This window comes from Pseudophryne corroboree, chromosome 3 (genome assembly GCF_028390025.1).
Source record: "Pseudophryne corroboree isolate aPseCor3 chromosome 3, aPseCor3.hap2, whole genome shotgun sequence".
NCBI lineage: Eukaryota > Metazoa > Chordata > Amphibia > Anura > Myobatrachidae > Pseudophryne > Pseudophryne corroboree.
Window position 1 is genome coordinate 239,296,099 of NC_086446.1, and position 20,877 is coordinate 239,316,975.

Here is a 20,877-nt window from a genome sequence, read left to right on the forward strand (position 1 = left end):
AGGGATTTGAAATTTCTTATCAGGATTAACCCACGGTTCTTCAAACAGGGTATTCAATTCCTTTGACGCAGGAAAAGTGACTGAGGACTTATTTTTGACATTAAAATAAGATTCCTCACACTCCTCTGACACCTTATCAAGAATTTGCAGAACATCTCCGATAGCCTCTATAAGAGCCTCTATTCCCTGTGACAGAGTAGCATCCCCCCCCTCCAAATCCACCTTGCCCTCCTCCATGTCTGACCCGTCAGCGTCAGACTGCAGGATATGGGCCAGAGATCGTTTTTGCGGACAAATGGGAGGGTATTGAGACGCTGGTTTGGGGACTGAGGTGGCCATTCCGAGTTGATCGCTCGCTAGCAGTTTTTAGCAGCCGTGCAAACGCTATGCCGCCGACCCACTGGGAGTGTATTTTAGCTTAGCAGAAGTGCGAACGAATGGATCGCAGAGCAGCTACAAAGTTTTTTTGTGCAGTTTCAGAGTAGCTCAAAACCTACTCAGCACTTGCGATCACTTCAGACTGTTAAGTTCCTGTTTTGACGTCACAAAACTGCCCAGCGTTCGCCCAGCCACGCCTGCGTTTTTCCTGGCACGCCTGCGTTTTTCCGAACACTCCCTGAAAATGGTCAGTTGACCCCCAGAAACGCCCACTTCATGTCAATCACACTGCGGCCACCACTGCAAATGAAATGGTTTGCTAGACCCTGTGCAAAATTACCTTGTTTGTTGTGCTCGTACATTGCGCTTGTGCATTTTGCCGCATACGCATGCGCAGAAGAGCCATTTTTTAGCCTGACCGCTGAGCTGCGAACAACTGCAGCTAGCGATCAACTCGGAATGACAACCTGAGTCTCTATTCATAAGCTCATCCACAGTCTGTCTTAAGTATTGCGTCTCTTTCTCATTGCAGGATAATTTCGTAGAAATATTGGAGATCATTCCTTTTATGGAATTAACCCACTCCGGTTCAGCCCCGCTATTCTGGGAAGGTGCACTGCCCTGAGTACCCAGTAGTGAGGCCCCTGGTGAAGACGAACACTCCGCTGTACAAGAAACACACTCTTTGCCTGACATATTGTAAATGTGACAGCACACACACACAGGAAAAGGTTAAGCACAATTAACCCACAAAGAGCCCTTAAGGGTTATTCGGAGCCAGGCCCCACTGCGCCCTTATCGCTAATGCCAAGCTTAGCCGGGTCACAGACTATGTACTCTGATAGGGGACTTAGTACACTAATAATCGCTCCCCCCTGCTATGACCCCCTGGTACAGCTGAGGTAATCTGGAGTCTCTCCGGAGGAGCTGCGCATCCCTGTCAGTCAGCGTCTGTGTCTACTGCAGAGGGAAAATGGCGCTGGTGAGCTGCAGTATCCGCTCATAGTGAAGGCCCAGCCCCTTCAACGGCGCGCGGTCTTCCCGATTTTTTATACTGCTGAGGTAATCTGGTGCTTAAAATGGAGAGAAACCCATTTTAAGGCTGTTTTTGCCAGTGTGGGTACTGTGTACAGAGTACTGAGACACAGCTGTGTACTGTCTGGAGACGCATTCCGCCCTGGTTAGAAGCCGTGCGTCTCCGTACCCTTATGCCGCCATAATGGCCAGCGACCCGCTAACCGGGACGCCGGCTCAGTACTCACCACTGTTCTTTCTTCTGGCTCTGTTAGGGGTGGCGGCGTGCTGCGGGAATGTACGCTCGCCGTGGTGGGGCTTGCCTCAGGAGCTCAGTGTCCTGTCAGCGGAGAATGGGACCATTAACCCTTCAAGAGGTTGGGCTCCCTTCCCTACATCCCTAAGTCACACAAAGCAGGCAGGCTGGTGCCATCCAGCCCTGCCTGAAAATAACAAACAAAAAATAAATGCAGAAAACTCTTCAGGAGCTTCCATATCGCGTGACCGGCTCCTCTGGACACATTTTCTAAACGGAGTCTGGAAGGAGGGGCATAGAGGGAGAAGCCAGCCCACACTATCAAATTCTTAAAGTGCTCATGGCTTCTAGTTGACCCATCTATACCCCATGGTACTAAATGGAACCCCAGTATCCTCTAGGTCGTAAGAGAAATACAATTGGTATTGGAGATGGTACAAGTTCAGAAAATTTGCTTATACCATATTTATTCAATGTGTGTGAAACAGACCACAAATATTAGGCCACTACTGTTAATGTTGCAGACTGGGCAAACTCAAATAAGTGTAGCTCATCCACAAGTATTTATTTTTTTTACGCTATTTTTCATGGAAACCTAAAGATGACTATATACTGTGGACTTTAAAAGGGGAAATATAGAGGGGACGTGGCCTAGCTGCTGCTGTGAGTGGAAGTGTCTCAGCAGAGCTCCAGCATTTCTGGCACTTCTCTCCCTCCCTGCACATCCATCTCTGCTCCTTTCAGCCTGGTGCCATCTCCCTCACTCCTGCTGCTGTGCGCTGGCCGGTTGGTGAGGCCCGCGGAATCGGGGAGCACTCCTGGAGGCTCCTGCAGATTGCGGCCTACCTTCTGCCCTGAAGCCGGGGACTAAATTTTCAAGCCTACCCGGGCTGGACTTCCGGGACCCGGGAAAACGGGACGTGGCTCCGCCGGATGGCTCCTACCTCTCTCTGCAGGCTCCTGGGGGTCTCTGAGGGCTCCCAGAGGCCGAGGACCCGTGGGCCCTTGTGCTTTTACACCTGTGTGCCTGGGATCCACCTCTGTCTCCAGCTGGGAAGGAGACATTCACAGCCAGTGCCCATTTTGGATTCTTCAGTCTGTGCATTTCTGCAGCTCTGTCCCCTCCTTCTGAGGCTGAAACTGAACCCTGAGCTAGACCAGGACCAGTGATATCTGCCTGGGGCTCTCCTCCAGCTTTTTCTACTACATCTCCCTTGGGGTGTATATTCCATTATGTGGTAGTGCTGCCGATTCCTGCTGGAATCCCCTGTACAGGATCTGTGAGTACCCCCTTTGCTGGGATTTGTTGTGCCTCTCTCATATTTGTCGTTTCTCCCGACCCTGCAAAGATCTCTCTGCATGTAATAATGTTTGAATAGGGATGTGATGTGCTCTGTCCTCTCTACGCCTCCACCCGGGGTTCTCATGCATACATAGTAGCTTCTGTTTGGAACCAGCATACTACTCTGCCTCCAGGGCCTGTGATGCATTGGCCTTCCAGTTTCACTTGTCTACTCCTTCTACTGCAGCCCTCTAACGATGCCCGCTAATAAAATTAAGGATGCACTCCCGCCCCAGGTGGCTTTCTCTAATCAAAAAGGGGCTCGTATCTCCTCGTCTCCTGCCGGGAGCTCCATCCCATCGAACCAACCTGACCATCCTAAGGAGAGTTCTGGCCATTCCTTATCGGTCCCTGGGGTGGACTCTAATTCTATGGATCCTCTCACTGTCAAGACTCTGTGTCAAGTCCTTGCAGCTTTTAAATCTGAGCTCACTCAAGACCTCTCTCTGGCTATCCGTGAAGTTAAAGTGGAGCTAACTGCTTTAGGTGATCGCACAGACCATCTTGAGTGTAAAATGGAGGAACTGGTGTCCTCTCATAAAGACCTTATTTCGGCCCATGACCGACAACAAGCTGAGATGGAGACGTATAAAGACAAACTGGCGGACATAGAGGACAGGTCGCGGAGAAATAATATTAAAATCCGAGGTATCCCAGTCTCTGTGGCCAATTCGGAACTTCTGGACTATGCTATGTCCCTCTTCCGCAAACTGCTACCTGGGGCGGACGACAGAGACCTTCTCATCGATCGCATTCACCGGCTTCCGAAACCACGGTCAGTTTCCGCCTCCTACACTCGGGATACCCTCCTCCGTGTTCACTTCTTCACGACCAAGGAACGGATAATGCATGCTGCCAGATCTGCATCTGATTCAGATACGCTTGGAGGCATACAAATATTTCCTGACTTCTCAGCACTGACCATCTCTAAACGTAGAGCTCTGGCTCCTATCACGGAGGCACAACGTTCTCATGACATTAGATACAGATGGGGCTTCCCAGTGAAATTGGTGATTTCCCATGAGAATTCCTCCTACGTAGTTGCCACTCTGGACGCTGGGGTTAAGCTGCTTAATGACTGGGATGTTTCGGTCAAAGTGCCCTCTACATTGAAACCTCGCCTGCCACTTACCCGTGAGTGGTCTGCGACCTGACTGAGTATTCAATGTTCCAATTAATGTAGTTCCTGGTTGATCTTCATGTTTGGGGACTCCGCCCCCCTTATAATGCATACCGGATACGTGAGTTTATCTGTTATATATGTGTATGCTTTTGGTTCCTTCATTTGCTGTTTATATTCCTATGTGTACCTGTATTTTCCTCTGATTCTATCTCTTTTATCTTTCTTTTTCTTCTTACTGTACACATGAGGGTATCTCACTAGTCACTTACATTATTTGTTGATGTGCTTGTTGGTACCCTTATTGGTACTTGTAGTTTGGCTATACGTTATTGCTCCAGGTATACATGTGCTTTTTGTACCCCGGGTGGGGATACTACCGCCACCTCCCCATACTTTTTCTACTGCATACCTTTCCCCTGCAGTAGCAATCCGGTCCCAATATAATGGACCCTTTTGGTTTTTCCTGCCTGTCCTTTCCTCTTTTTTCCCTAGTTTGTCTCCCTCCCCCCCAATTTGGGATGTCAGCTGTTTTTGCTTTTTCTATATTTTACATGGTACGAATATATTCATTGAATGTTAAAGGGTTGAACTCCCCCAATAAATGCAGGCTAGCCTTGACCACTTTTCATGAACACAGAGCTGACATAGTTGCGTTGCAGGAAACGCATTTTTCGTCAGTAGGTCCCCCGGCTCTGAGAGACCGGAGATACCCAGTTGGCTTTTTTGTAAATGGCTCCTTCAAGCGCAATGGAGTGGCTGTTCTTTTTCAGAGCTCTGTTTCATTTGAACTGCTGTCCCAGATAGCTGACAAGAATGGACGTTTCCTCATTCTAGTTGGAAAATTGGAGGATAAGATGGTTACGATTGTATCTCTCTACGCTCCCAATTCTAACCAAGTCCCCTTCCTTAGAAAAGTTTGCTCGACTATTGCGAGGGTTCATCAGGGTGCTCTGCTTATGTTGGGCGACTATAATTTAGTGCTTGATCCTAAATTAGATAGATCTCCTCGGTCTTCTTCCCAGATGTCTGCGGCTCTGGCTGGCCCGTCACTCGCCTTCCGTAATTTGCTTTCAGAATATGACCTGTATGACTTGTGGAGAGTTCAGAACCCAACTTCGAGATTATACGTATTTCTCTCCAGTGCACAATTCATACTCTCGCATAGATCTTATTCTTTGCGATAAGTGGACTTTGCAGCACTCAGCACAGGTGGATGTTCTACCTATTTCCTGGTCCGATCATGCTCCTCTCCTATGGTCTTGGAATATTTGCCACCAACTTACCCCCCCCTTGGCCATGGCGCCTATCTGCCCACATGCTGTCGGTGTCAGGAATCGACTCACCAAGCTGACATCTGTCCGCCGCTGCGGACTCCGTCCTGGGTCCCTGCGTTCATCTGTCATCCGCGTCTCTGCCATCAGACGCCATCCTGGGCCTGGGAGCGCTCCTGTGATAGCGGGCGTGTAGCACGCCGCGTTCCCGCTAGGCCGCGGCATGGGCGCCGCCATGACAGCCTCCAGCAGTCAGCATACGGCGGCCAATCCGGTGCTTGGCCGCACCCACTTTTCCTCACTCCACCAATGACGGTTTAACAAGGGGTATATATGAAGCTGCAGGATCAGTCTGCAGGCATCCTGAACTTTGTGTCACTCCTGCGACTCATGTGTAAGGATCTGGTTCCTGTTTCCTCCGTGTACCTGGATACCTACCCGCTGTTCCGTGTTCCTGGCTTTCTACCTGAGACTTTGTACTCCTGGTTACTCTTCACAGCTCCGTGGAACTTCAAGCCCCAGCAATACCTGCTTCCATCTACAGGCTTCACACTCATCACCATCTCTGTGTGCTTCAGCCTAGCAGTAGAGACTGACTCCAGGTGTGTTCCATCTCTCCACCTGTGATACAGCTTGCTTGCTGCCAGTGCCTCATCACCTGCACTGTGAGTCAGACTCCTGCCTCTGCTACCAGGTTTGCTATACAACACCATCTCTGCTGGTTCCATGTTTTAATCTGCTCTGGTTCCCATACCAGAATATTCTCTGCCAAATTATCACTCATCTGTTATCATCACTACCGGTTATTATTTCATCAGTCACCATTCATTCTGTTACCATAGACTTTCAGCTGCCACGCTGTACAATTGACATTTGCATTTCCTACTGTTATTTTCTGCTGCCGTTTTGTGAACCATCTGTTTAATAAATATCATTGTGCTCATGCGCAGAAACATAATTCAGCCTCCTCGTTTTCTCCCATCCACCTCCACTGACCCACTAGCGCCCCCTCCGGGGACACAGACAAAACCAAGTCTGACAGTAAGTTCAGGATCGATGGACTCGGATGGTGGACGGAGTGTGGGGTCAGAGGCCTTGCAAAATCTGGTCTCCCGTCTGGATGGTCAAGAGGCTGCGCAGCAGCAGATGTTCCAGTTCCTGCAAGGGATGTCCTCCCGGATAGATACACTACAGCAATCTCTGCCTAGTGTACACACTTCTACAGTTCCTGTTACTCCAGCACCTGCCAGTACTGTGAGTTCCTCTATGCCGGCTGCATCAGCTCCAGTGTCACGTCTGCACCTGCCCGTGCCAAGCAAGTATGATGGCAGCCCAAAGTTATGTCGCGGGTTTCTCAACCAATGTGAAATCCAGTTTGAATTGTTGTCACATAATTTCCCCACGTCAAGATCCAAGGTTGCCTACATCATCTCTCTACTTTCTGGATCTGCTTTGAGTTGGGTGTCTCCTCTGTGGGAACGTGCCGACCCTCTGATTAACAACTATACAGAATTCGTGTCAACCTTCAGACGGATCTTTGACGAGCCTGGTCGTGCAACATCAGCTTCTGCAGACCTAATCCAACTTCGTCAAGGTACCCGTAGTATGGGACAATATGTCATCCAGTTCCAGACGTTGGCCGCAGAGATTCAGTGGAACAATCAAGCCCTGGTAGCAGCTTTCTGGCATGGACTCTCTGATCGGATCAAGGACGAACTGGCAACCCGCGATCTTCCTGTACAATTGTCTGATTTAATTTCCCTGTGCATCAAGTTGGACTCTCGCATCCGCGAACGCAACAATGAACGTGCTCGGAGTGAGCCACGCAGATCAAGGATGATACCTTCCGTACAGTTCCAGTCTCCACCTTCTGATGAGCCTATGCAAATAAATAGGTCCCGCCTAACTCCTGAGGAGCGGTCAAGAAGACTTCGTGAGAGACTTTGTCTTTATTGTGCGGCTGCAGGTCACCAGATTAATTCCTGCACAGTGCGTTCGGGAAACGCCAGATCCTGACTTGTAAAGGAGGAGTCAAGTTGGGATCTTCTAGACAAGCTCCTTCTAATCAAGACCTTATCCTTCCTGTGACTTTAGAGACTTCAGTTGGGCTTCAGTCTGCATCAGCATTAGTGGACTGTGGAGCCGCAGGAAATTTCATCACCCAAGCTGCGGTAAATAAATTTTGCTTGCCTGTATGTGAACTTTCTTACCCAGTCTACATTACCGCCGTGGATGGTAGCCGAATCTCCAAGGGGAATATTTCTCACCAAACTGCACCAGTGGTTTTGGGAGTTGGGTTCCTACACTCAGAATTAATAAAGTTCTTAGTCATTCCTCAAGCCACCCAGGAGATCGTTTTGGGCATGCCCTGGCTCCAGCTACACAATCCACAGTTTGACTGGTCAACGTTACAACTTACTTCATGGGGTTCACATTGCCATCAGTCCTGTTTAGCCCAAGTTTGTCCAATCAAGTCTACTGAAGTAAAAACCCAGTCAAGTCTTCCTGCGGCTTATCAAGATTTCTCTGATGTCTTCAGTGAAAAGGCCGCGGATGTCCTGCCGCCCCATAGAGAATGGGATTGTCCCATCGATCTCCTTCCTGGCAAGAAGCCACCTAGGGGGCGTACCTACCCGTTATCTGTTCCTGAAACTGAAGCGATGAGCGACTACATCCGGGAAAATTTACAGAAGGGATTCATCCGTCCTTCATCATCACCCGCTGGTGCAGGCTTCTTCTTTGTTAAAAAGAAGGATGGAGGACTGCGTCCATGCATTGACTACCGGGGTCTCAATGACATTACCATTAAAAATAGTTATCCATTACCACTCATTACCGAATTATTTGACAGAGTTAAAGGAGCCCGCATCTTCACCAAGCTAGATCTCCGCGGTGCCTACAACCTCATCAGAATCCGGAGTGGTGACGAATGGAAGACAGCTTTTAACACTCGAGATGGTCATTACGAGTACCTGGTAATGCCATTCGGGTTGAGTAATGCCCCAGCAGTGTTCCAACACTTTGTGAACGAAATCTTCCGTGACGTTCTGTATAAATACCTCGTTGTTTATCTGGATGATATCCTCATCTTCTCCCAAGATCTTCCCTCTCATCGTCTACAAGTCCGTGAAGTCCTCCGACGTCTTCGTGAGAACCGGCTCTACGGTAAACTATCCAAGTGTACCTTTGAAGTTTCCTCTATACCCTTCCTGGGTTATATAATTTCCGGATCGGATCTCCAGATGGACCCGACAAAGTTGGAAGCCATTGCCAATTGGTCCATTCCAAATTCTCTCAAGTCTATTCAGCGGTTCCTGGGATTTGCCAACTACTATAGGAAATTTATTCGGGGATTCTCCACTATCATCGCTCCTATTACCAACTTAACTCGGAAAGGGGCAGACCATTCCAACTGGTCAGAAGAGGCTTTAGCGGCCTTCCAGAAGATCAAGCTGGCCTTTATGTCTGCTCCAGTTCTGTCCCAGCCAGATGTAAACAGACCGTTCGAGTTGGAGGTGGATGCCTCTACAGTTGGAGTTGGAGCTGTTCTCTCTCAGAAGGGAACCGATGGGAAAATCCACCCCTGTGGATTTTATTCTCGTAAATTCCTCCCTGCAGAAGCTAACTACTCCATTGGAGATCAAGAACTACTGGCGATTAAGCTGGCCCTCGAGGAATGGAGGTATCTCCTGGAAGGGGCCAAACATCCGTTCAACATCTACACGGATCATAAAAATCTGCTATATTTAAAGGCAGCCCAGTGCCTTAATCCTCGCCAGTCCAGGTGGGCTATGTTTTTCTCACGTTTTAACTTTAAGCTTCATTTCCGCCCAGGTTCGCAGAATGTTAAAGCTGACGCCTTATCCCGATCTATGGAATCCGAAGAGGAAACGCCTGACTCAGTTCCACATTCCATCCTGAGTCCAGTGGTATTTGCTGCATCTCAAGTCTCCCCAGCTCCTCCTCCTGGTAAGACTTTTGTTTCCCCAGAACTCCGTCCCAAGTTGCTGTCTTGGGCCCATCAATCTAAGTTCACTGGTCATCCCGGTGTCCTGAAAACCTTCAAGTTCCTCTCTGAGACATACTGGTGGCCAAAGATGAAAGCTGACATCAAGGATTTCGTAGCATCCTGTCCTAAGTGTGTGCAGCACAAGACTCCTCGTCAGTCTCCAGCAGGTCAGTTACAACCATTGTCTATTCCTAGTCGCCCTTGGTCACACCTGTCCATGGACTTTATCTCCGACCTTCCTCCTTCTCAAGGATACAATACCATCTGGGTTGTAGTGGATAGATTTACCAAGATGGCCCATTTTGTTCCTCTCCAGGGTCTCCCTTCTGCCCCAAAACTCGCCCAAATCTTCCTACGGGAGATTTTCCGCTTACATGGTCTACCCTCAGAAATAATATCCGACCGAGGTGTACAGTTTGTAGCGAGGTTTTGGAGGGCTCTCTGTTCTGCCATGCAGGTTAAACTGAAGTTCTCGTCATCTTACCACCCTCAGACGAATGGGCAGACAGAGAGGGTAAATCAAGAACTAGAGACATTTTTAAGATTGTATGTTTCATCTTCTCAAGATGACTGGTTTGATCTGCTCCCATGGGCCGAGTTTGCCCACAACTTCCGCTACCACACTGCTACTGAGACAACTCCATTCTTTGCAGTATATGGGCAACATCCTCGTGTTCCAGACTTCCAAGAACTCCCTCGCATGGATGTTCCTGCTGCCACTACTGCCCTGAGTCAGTTTTCTTCAATCTGGAGGAAGATTCACATTTCTCTCAAAAAGGCCTCCAGCCGGTATAAATACTTTGCTGATCGCAAAAGACGCGCAGTTCCTAGCCTGAAACCTGGGGACAAGGTTTGGCTGTCTACCCGGAACCTCCGTCTTAGGGTCCCGTCTATGAAATTTGCACCACGTTTCATTGGCCCCTTCCCTGTCGAAAGAGTCATCAACCCTGTGGCCTACAAGCTGAAGTTACCACCTTCTCTGCGAATACCTAATGCTTTTCATGTTTCTCTCCTCAGACCTTTAGTCCTGAATCATTTCCAAAGAGCTCTTCCAATTGGCCCCAAAGTTCGAACTCAGCGGGGCGTGGAGTTCGAGATTGGCAAGATTCTGGATTCCCGTTGCCGGTATGGACGTCTTCAATACCTTGTCGATTGGTCCGGTTATGGCCCAGAGGAGAGAAGTTGGGTGAATTCGTTGGATGTCCATGCTCCAAGGTTGGTCCGTGTCTTCCATAACACTCATCCTTCCAAGCCACGTGGGTGTTCGGTGCCCACCCTTAAAGGGGGGGGTACTGTCAGGAATCGACTCACCAAGCTGACATCTGTCCGCCGCTGCGGACTCCGTCCTGGGTCCCTGCGTTCATCTGTCATCCGCGTCTCTGCCATCAGACGCCATCCTGGGCCTGGGAGCGCTCCTGTGATAGCGGGCGTGTAGCACGCCGCGTTCCCGCTAGGCCGCGGCATGGGCGCCGCCATGACAGCCTCCAGCAGTCAGCATACGGCGGCCAATCCGGTGCTTTGCCGCACCCACTTTTCCTCACTCCACCAATGACGGTTTAACAAGGGGTATATATGAAGCTGCAGGATCAGTCTGCAGGCATCCTGAACTTTGTGTCACTCCTGCGACTCATGTGTAAGGATCTGGTTCCTGTTTCCTCCGTGTACCTGGATACCTACCTGCTGTTCCGTGTTCCTGGCTTTCTACCTGAGACTTTGTACTCCTGGTTACTCTTCACAGCTCCGTGGAACTTCAAGCCCCAGCAATACCTGCTTCCATCTACAGGCTTCACACTCATCACCATCTCTGTGTGCTTCAGCCTAGCAGTAGAGACTGACTCCAGGTGTGTTCCATCTCTCCACCTGTGATACAGCTTGCTTGCTGCCAGTGCCTCATCACCTGCACTGTGAGTCAGACTCCTGCCTCTGCTACCAGGTTTGCTATACAACACCATCTCTGCTGGTTCCATGTTTTAATCTGCTCTGGTTCCCATACCAGAATATTCTCTGCCAAATTATCACTCATCTGTTATCATCACTACCGGTTATTATTTCATCAGTCACCATTCATTCTGTTACCATAGACTTTCAGCTGCCACGCTGTACAATTGACATTTGCATTTCCTACTGTTATTTTCTGCTGCCGTTTTGTGAACCATCTGTTTAATAAATATCATTGCGCTCATGCGCAGAAACATAATTCAGCCTCCTCGTTTTCTCCCATCCACCTCCACTGACCCACTAGCGCCCCCTCCGGGGACACAGACAAAACCAAGTCTGACAGTCGGACCCTATATCTAAAAAAGCGATTGATGATTGCATCGCCCTCTATATGGAAACTAATTCCCCCTCAGATACTTCTGTCACGACTTTCTGGTGTGCCCTTAAGGCAGTTGTGCGAGGCACTGCGATCCAAGCCGGTGCTAGACTCAAACGACAAGCTATCCAACAACAACAAGACTTGGAATCTAAACTTAAGAAGGTTGAAGATAGGAATAAGCTCCACCCCCCTAGGGCCCTACGTAGGGAATTAAAGGATATCCGAGGCCAACTTCAGAAACTCCTTATGAGACGGACCCAGTTTGCTTTAAATAGGTTGAGACAGAAATTTTACCTGACTGGTAATAGACCGGGGAAAATGCTGGCTCGCAAGCTCCGTGCTCTCCAGGCTCGTAATAGGATTAGACATCTGATTTCTCCTTAGGGTGGTAAAGTGTCCAATCCATATGACATAGCGAATCAATTCGCTAGATATTATACCAAGCTGTACAACCTTTCTTCTGATCCCCTTACTTTTCAACCCACTCCTGATTCTATACAATCCTTCCTAGCCGACGTCAAACTCCCCTCCCTTTCTGCGGAACAGCTTGAGACATTAAATGCCACGTTGACCCCCTCCGAGGTGATTCAAGTAATGAAATCACTCCCGCATAATAAAGCCCCCGGTCCAGATGGCTTCATAAATGAATTTTATGTTTCTCTCTGTGATCAACTATCGCCCACTCTGACCTCCTTGTATAATTCAATCTCCTCTCTTGGTGCTTTCCCTACAGAAATGCTGGAGGCTCAAATTATCACTATACCCAAGCCAGGTAAAAACCCAGCGCATTGTCAAAATTATAGGCCCATTGCACTATTGAACGGCGATATTAAAATGTTTGCCAAACTTGTTGCTTTCTGTTTAAATGTCTTTCTGCCATCTCTCATTGCCTACGACCAAGTTGGGTTTGTGCCTGGTAGACAGGCATCTGACAATACCCGTAGGGTTTTTGACTTGATTGATATCGTTCCCTCTAACACTGGCCTTCTCCTGCTCTCTTTAGATGCGGAGAAGGCGTTTGATAGACTGAACTGGCAATATATGTCCTCGGTTCTAGACAAGTTTGGTTTTAGTCGCCATATTCTTTCTTCGGTTTTATCTCTATATAGCTCCCCCTCTGCACGGGTATTTAGTAACGGTTTCCTCTCCGATACATTTCCTATTACGAATGGAACCCGACAGGGTTGCCCTCTATCACCCTTAATATTTACGTTGGGCATAGAACCCCTTGCTGAGAAGATTAGGATGTCTGGGGGTTTCCCGGGGGTGACTATTGGCACTCCTACTCACAAGTTGTGCCTCTTTGCGGACAACGTCCTTCTGTTTGTCACGGACCCGCTATCCTCCCTTCCTTGTTTGCATGCTCTCTTGGGACAGTATAGTGAAGCTTCCTTTTATAAAATTAATACGACAAAGACAGATGCTCTCCCCATTAATATCCCAGCTCCCATAGTGTCTACCCTTCAATCACACTATCCATATAACTGGCGTTCGGCTTCAATTCAGTATTTGGGAATCCTAATTCCACCTTCTACGGCCTCTGTTTTTGATGTTAACTTACCTCCACTCATTAATAGTTTTTTAGACCTGACTAAGTCCTGGCTATCTAATGATATTTCGTGGATTGGTCGCCTAGCAGCCTTTAAAATGACTCTCTTACCTAAACTCATGTACTTATACCGAACCATACCTTTTCTTTTCCCTAAAACGTACCTTGATAGATGTCATGCTATAATGCTACGCTATGTCTGGAAGGCACGTCCACCCCGACTGGCTCGGTCCAAAATGATTCTCCCTCGTAGAAAGGGAGGGCTAGATATGCCCGACCTGGTCCTTTACCAGGAGGCATGTGGGATGGCCCAGTTTAAATACTGGTTGAGTGGGGCGCCTGTAGTGGGATGGGTATCTCTTGAACGTAGTGGGAGTTTGGACCTTCCCTTAGAAGACCTTTTTAAGATACACCCAAACTCTAGACCACGCTTATTGTCCCTCCTCCCCGCCACTAGAACATCTTTACAAATCTGGGATAAATTGGTCACTCGCCTGCCTGGACATCAATTTCCATATTCTACTATCTCACTACGAGCCATAGCTAAATTAATCCCTAATTTAAATCTCTCTACCTGGTTTGTTTGTGGTTTGACTGTCTTGGGGGACCTTATGGATGGTAATGTTATGCTATCATTTTCTCAACTCCAGTCTCGATATAATCTCCCCAGTGGAGAATAATTGCATTATTTCCAAATTCACCACTGGTACAAAGGTTTGCCTCAGGGCCGTAACTTGGTGTGTGCCAGCGGTGACTTGCCCACAGCGCACATGCACTGTAGGCGCAGAACCGCTGGCAGCACGGCCCAGTCAGAGAAGGTTCCCGGCCGCTACCACAGCGGTGTGAAAGAGAAGTTGCAGCAGGCGGCAGAAATTGAATGCTGCCTGCTGAAATAGGGGTAGGCTGCGGGAGAAAGACACGGAGCAGGGTGAGGACAGGACCTCCACTTTCACTCTGTGTGCTCTCTGCTGCGGCTGCCGCCGCTGAACTGTCCCTTCACATCCGGCGCCCCCTGGTCCCGCAGCGGCGCAGCCTCCAATGTCACTCAGGCAGGTGAGATGAGTGCAGCGCTGGCCTGGAAGCGGACCCACGTCATCCAGAACTAGTTGGTTGCCGCTGCTACTGGAGGATGGCGGCGATCCCCTACCCGGCCGCTGCTCAGGAGGAGAAGACAGAAGAGCGCCCTGGACTTGGTGCCAGTGAGCAAGTGCCTGTCAGACCCACAGGTGCACACGGTGCTGGTGAAGAGGAGCAGGCTGACAGGTAACTATCCCTGGATGGCTGTCTCTCTCTCTCTCCCCCCCCTCCCTCCCTCCCTGTGTAAAAATGCAGGACTCTGCCTAATTTGTAAAAAAAAAATGGGACTGCCTGACATTATGTGTAAAAATAAAAGTGGGACTGCCTGACATTATGTGTAAAAAAAAAGTGGGACTGCCTGACATTATGTGTAAAAAAAAGTGTGACTGCCTGACATTATGTGTAAAAAAAAAGTGGGACTGCCTGACATTATGTATAAAAAAAGTGGGACTGCCTGCCATTATGTGTTAAAAAAAAGGGGGACTGCTGCCATTATGTGTAAATAAATGGGGACCCTGCCTAATGTGTAAAAAAGGAGACTCTCCTGCTGTAATGTGTAAAAAAAGGGGCACTTTGCCTGCTGTAATGTGTAAAAAATGGGGACTCTGCCTGCTGTAATGTATAAAAAAAAAAAAAGGGGGACACTGCCTGGCATAATGTGTAGAAGAGGCTCTACCTGGTGTAATGTGTGTAAGTGGTGCTACTGTGCGGCATTATTTGAATAATGGAGACTACGGTACACCGTATTAATAGGAATTAGTATTATTTTGTGGCCACGCCCTTCCCCATGAAGCCACGCCCCTATATTTTTGACACGCACTGCCTCTGTTTTATATATGGGGGGGGGGCAAAGCTTTTCTTTGCACACAGCGCTAAAATGTCTAGTTACGGCACTGGTTTGCCTAGACAGGTGGCTCCCCCGAACCCGTTATCCCAGGTTGTCTTAACACGTGTATCTCTGTGTGACTCTAGAGGGGACATCTCATTTTGGTACAGGACGCTTATCAGCTTGCTTACTACTACTAAGTCTAAAGCACAGCTGAAATGGGAAGAAGACTTGGATCTTCCCCTAACTGAAGCCCAATGGGAACAAATTTTGATTTCTTCTTACCGAATGTCCAAGTGCTTGAATCACACAGAGATGCATATCAAACTCCTTAATAGACTATATGTAACACCGGATAGGCTACACTCATTCTGGCAGTCTTGTTCCAAATATTGCTGGCGTAACTGTGGGGAAATAGGCCATATTTTCCATATTTTCTGGTCCTGTCCTTCCCTTCGACATTTCTGGAGTGAGATATTTGCTTTGATTAATTCGGTCTTACACCTGTCCCTCACCCCATCTCCGGCCATGGCCCGGCTCCACATTTTTCCTGCTGAGATACCACCTCATCAGAGATATCTGGTGGGGCATATTTGTATAGCTGCCAGGGCTGCATTGGCCCAAAGTTGGAAACAAGCTTCTCCCCCTCCTCTAACAAAAAATTTCAATTCCATGCCTTACTCTTCTGCGGCCTGTGAAATGGAGAGCATGGCATGACTACGTCACTGCTGGAGGGGGTGTTTCGCCTTCCCCCTAACTGACTCGGCTTATACTTCCGCTCTGTGCACCGGCTGTGCCTTACTAGCCCTGTGTCTATTATAGATTATCTGTTTATTGATATGTTTTCATGTTTGACTGTGTTTATCTTTATCTGTATCTTTTTCCAAGATGACTTTGTATTTTTCCTGTTGTATCTATATTGGATTGTTATATTTGACTTCTGACAATTTTGATACTATTTGCATGTTTACATCCCGTTCCCTTGGTTCTTTGTACCCCCCGCCCCTTCCTTCTTTCTTTCTGTTCCCCTTCCCCTTGCAAAAAGAAAACTTGTTTTCAATAAAAACTATTGATGAAAAAAAAAAAAAAGGGGAAAATATAATTATTTTATTAAAATTTTAAACAGGCTCTTAAGACCCACTTCTTCACCAAACCCAGCTGTCTTTCATCCTAACACTCTGTTCCATACTCACTGTTTACCCCATCTGTATCACCCCTGTCTGTCTGCCCCTCCGTTTTAGAATGTAAGCTCTCACGAGCAGGACCCTCTTCCCTCATGTGCTTATCTTTCTCTTACTTAGACTATCTTCTACTCCATATTCCCTGCAATGGCATCTAGCCCAAGTTTCTACCACCCTGATGCTTATTTCAGTGTTATGACCCAGATGCAGCAATGTTAATATACCATATATTTGTCTTGGATTGTCTTGTACTGTAAAGGTGGGTACACACTGGAAGATATATCTGCCGATCAACTGATCGGCAGATATATCTATGGACGGATCGGGCAGTGTGTTGAGCATACACACTGGCCAATCCGTCGGGAACTGACGTCATGAACTGGGCGGGCGTGTATACACGCCCGCCCAGTTCAGCTGTCAATCACCGCCGGCTGCCGCAGAATGTGTAAGGGCGGTCGGCCGACCGCCCGTACACACACAGCGACGCGCCAATATATCAGTAGATATATTGGCCGTCGGCTGTGCTGCGGGGCCGACGCGATACGTCTGTGAATGACGGAGTTCACAGACGTATCGGCTGTACACACTGGCCGACGGACCCACGATATATCGGCCGTTCAAGAGAACGGCTGATATATTGGCCAGTGTGTACCCACCTTAAGTCATTGTTTCCTTGTTTTACTCATTTGTTTATGTACTTTGTTAGGTGCTGCGGATCCCTTGTGGCACCATATAAATAAATAAATAAATAATAATCATCATATTTATATACAGTATATCTGGTCAGGATATTGTTGCAATATGTGGGAGTCTCCTTGTGGTGATCCCTACTATTTCATTACCCATAGGAATATTCTCCACTTGGCTGTGGTGCACCTTTATAATATCGCCGTTATGACCTAATTTGGGGTTTTCAGTCCATGGTGTTATGTTGATCAATTACTTTATTACCTGTTTGAGTTTGGTTATACTCCTGGTACTAACCATGTAGGATATTTATAAGGGAGTAGTTGTCATGTACCTTTGGCACCTGGTACTGTCCCGTTGTGGATGTAGTTTTATGTGTGTGTGCAGTAGCAGCTCTTGCCCCGGTCAAGCAGGACTTTTGCCTGGGGCGCCGCAGCCATGAGGTCGCTGCCGCACTGTTCAGCCTGCTGCTTTCACAGCGCCTGGAGTGCCATTATGTTAACGCAGCTAGCTGCAAGCTGAGGTCAGCGCTGACCCTCCCTCCCACTTTCCCATGATGCCGTGCGGTGTGCCTGACGTCATTGTGCACCGCACGGCATTGTGAGACTTGGGAGCGGCTGCATGAAGGAAGGTGGCGTGGACTGATTACGCGGCTGCACAACGTTCTTCTGTGTTCCGGACCGTGACCGTGAACAGCGGCAGCCGGCAGGCCAGGCTTAATGGACAAGTGGCCTTAATGGACAAGTGGCAGAGACAGCAGCGGCAGTTGGGAAGCAGGAGCGGGGCTGGTGAGTATTTTTTTTTTATTATAATTTTTTTTTGCAAGCGTAGCTACTAGGGGCATAACTACAGGGGCACAACTCTACTGGAGGCACAGCTACAGGGGGCAAATCTACAGGGGGTACAACTACTGAGAGCACAGCTACAGGGAGCAAAACTACAAGGGGCAAATCTACAGGGGGCACAACTACTGAGATCACAGCTACAGGGGGCACAACTACTGAGCACAGCTACAGGGGGCGAATCTACAGGGGGCAAAACTCTACTGGGGGCATAACTGTGGCCACGCCCCTTCCCTATGAAGCCACACCCTGTTTTATCTTGTGTTGGTGGGGGGGGGGGGCCCGCCCTGGGCACCACAAGGTCTAGAACTGGCCGTGTGTGTGTGTGGATTGTACACATGACATTTTCCTCTGCCTTATATGCACTATTGTGCCAGCTCACCTTTACTATGTCCCGCTGTGGGCATATGTATTGTGTCTGTGTTTATTTAATTCAGAAGCTCATGTTTATTGGTCACCTTTTTCCTCATTTTATTTTACTTTCCTTATTAGTCAGACTAAAGGTGCATACACACGGTGCGATGTAACCTTACGATTTTGACTATATAGTCAAAATCGTACAGAAAGTTAGTGCAAATCGCACCGTGTGTATACACTACAGCTTGCGATACTGATGCGTGCTCCTCTGGGATCGGTATCGCAAGAAAAAATAGACTGTGCAGGCAAGTCAATCCTAAATATAGCGCATTGCTATACAGAGATGCGCTCGTATTTTTAAGGGTAGCCCTCTGCCTCTGCAGCCTAGCTGTGAAGGCATTCGCCGGGCCGCCATCTTTTGGGTTGCAGCAGCTGCGTGTGCCGTCATGCAGCCGCCGCGGTCCGCCCCACAAATGGTCCGGAAACGTCTGCATTGTCCGGACCACACCCCTCAAACGGTGTATCAACGCCCGTCACGCCCCCCCCCCCCCCGCAAGGATTCTGTGTGGTGTGATGAGGGAGGAGGTCCATAGGGGGTGACACCATGAGTTACCACACCGGGTGACACCAACCCTAGTGACGCCTCGGGATCCAGGTTCTGTGTGCACATGCACCGGCAGCACAGGGAGTCCTTCGGCAGATCAGGGACAGGGGTGACTCCTGGCCAGTTGGGGGCAGCGGGGAGGCAGCACTGTTGTTACACCGGCTGATCAGACTGATGCGATATACAGTATAGTGGAAAGTAACAATTTGGTTTTCATTACTGTAATGAGTAGACCCCTATATGTTTTATTGTTCACATCTTATATTCTCAAACCTGCATCTCGTATTTATTTGGGAAAAACTTATTCTCTGAACAAAAACACTTTACAGAATCTGGGACAGTGGAACGTAGAGCATATTCAGTTCATCTGTTTTGTTATTCACCTCCTCTATGCAATGCCTTATGAGCAACAATCTATATAAAAATGTCCGTCTCTAATCTGTAAAACACTAGAAGAGAATAGAGAGGAATACAGAAAACAAACACAGTTATCGAAAAACAGGCACAATAACAGGTACAATTCAAAAACACCAACAAAAACGTAAAACGTAATCTGCAATGGAGACAATGATTGAAAAAAAAAACCACTACAATTAAAAACACAACACAAAGTCTAGTGGGTGCAATGAACACTACATGGAAATATACGTCCAGCTATAGTAATAGAAAAAGAAAACAAACAAAAAAAATGAAAGGTTAGTATTTTTTAGCGGGGGCTCTGGGAAGGGTATCTCAGTCTGATGTCACATTACCTGACCTAACCCAAATTCAGGGAGCTGGTATTGCAATAATTTTGTCAAGCTTAGGAGAGGCGTAAACTAAAATGACAATTTGTTTTCTAGTGTCATGCAAAAAAAAACGTAAAGCTAAGAAGGAGAGGTGCAAAACTCCCAATGTGGCACAATCTGCAGCGTTTATTCAGGAGAACTGTTTTCTTATGCAGTTTGATTTTAGAAGACTCCACTGACAGGACATTCCCACATGAATTACTACATGAGGTATTATTTATACAAAATGCAAGTGCAAGTCAGATCCAAGTGGTTATTATTATTATTATCCTTTATTTATAAAGCGCCAATTGGGAATTGCCATCGAAAAAGTATTGAAAAGAAGATTTACGTCAGAGATGGAAAACCACATGAGGGAAGAGGGCCCTACTTGTGAAAGCTTACATTATAAAGGGAATACAGACAGGGGTGACACTGATGGGCAGTGCTGCAAGTATGGCGTACCGGTAAGAAATTCCCAGCCGGTATGCCGTACCGCCAAGCCACCACCTTGCAGACACCGGGTGTTGGAGAGATGAGAGCACAGCAGGCACCTCTCCTCTCCTGCCTGCCCAGTCACTCCCGAGTCCCTTGAGTCCGGCGGCGGCGTGCACTGAAACGCTGGTTTGTGAGCTCGCGGATTGGCAGCCAATCAGGCACTGCCGCTGCTGATTGGCTCGCAGGCCAGCTCCAGATCTAATATACGGGATGCCACTGCCGCCGCAGGAGGACTCGGAGACCGGACTGAGGGCAGAAGAGGGGCAGGAGGGGCGCGTACTGAACTCTCCTCTCCCCAGCAGCAAAAGTCAGTGCCAGCCCCAGGCAGCAGCAACAACGGTGAGTTGCACTGCTGGGGCATGTCTGGCACTCTGGGGGCATGTGTATCTGGCAAAGTTGGGGTATATCTGGCACTGTGGGGGCATATCTGGCACTGTGAGGGCATATCTGGCACTGTGGGGACATGTGTAGCTGGCAAAGTGGGGGCATATCTGGCACTGAAGGGGCATACCTGGCACTCTGGGGGCATATGTGTATCTGGCACTGTGGGGGCATATCTAACACTGTGGGGGCATGTGGACTGTTTGGGCATATCTGGCACTGTGGGGGCAGATCTGGCATATTTGTATCTGGCACTGTGGAGGCATATGTGTATCTGGCACTGTGGGGGCATATGTGTATCTGGCACTCTGGGGCAATGTGTATCTGGCACTGTGAGGGCATATATGGCACTCCTGGGGGCATTTGTGTATCTGGCACCATGGGGCATTTGTGTATCT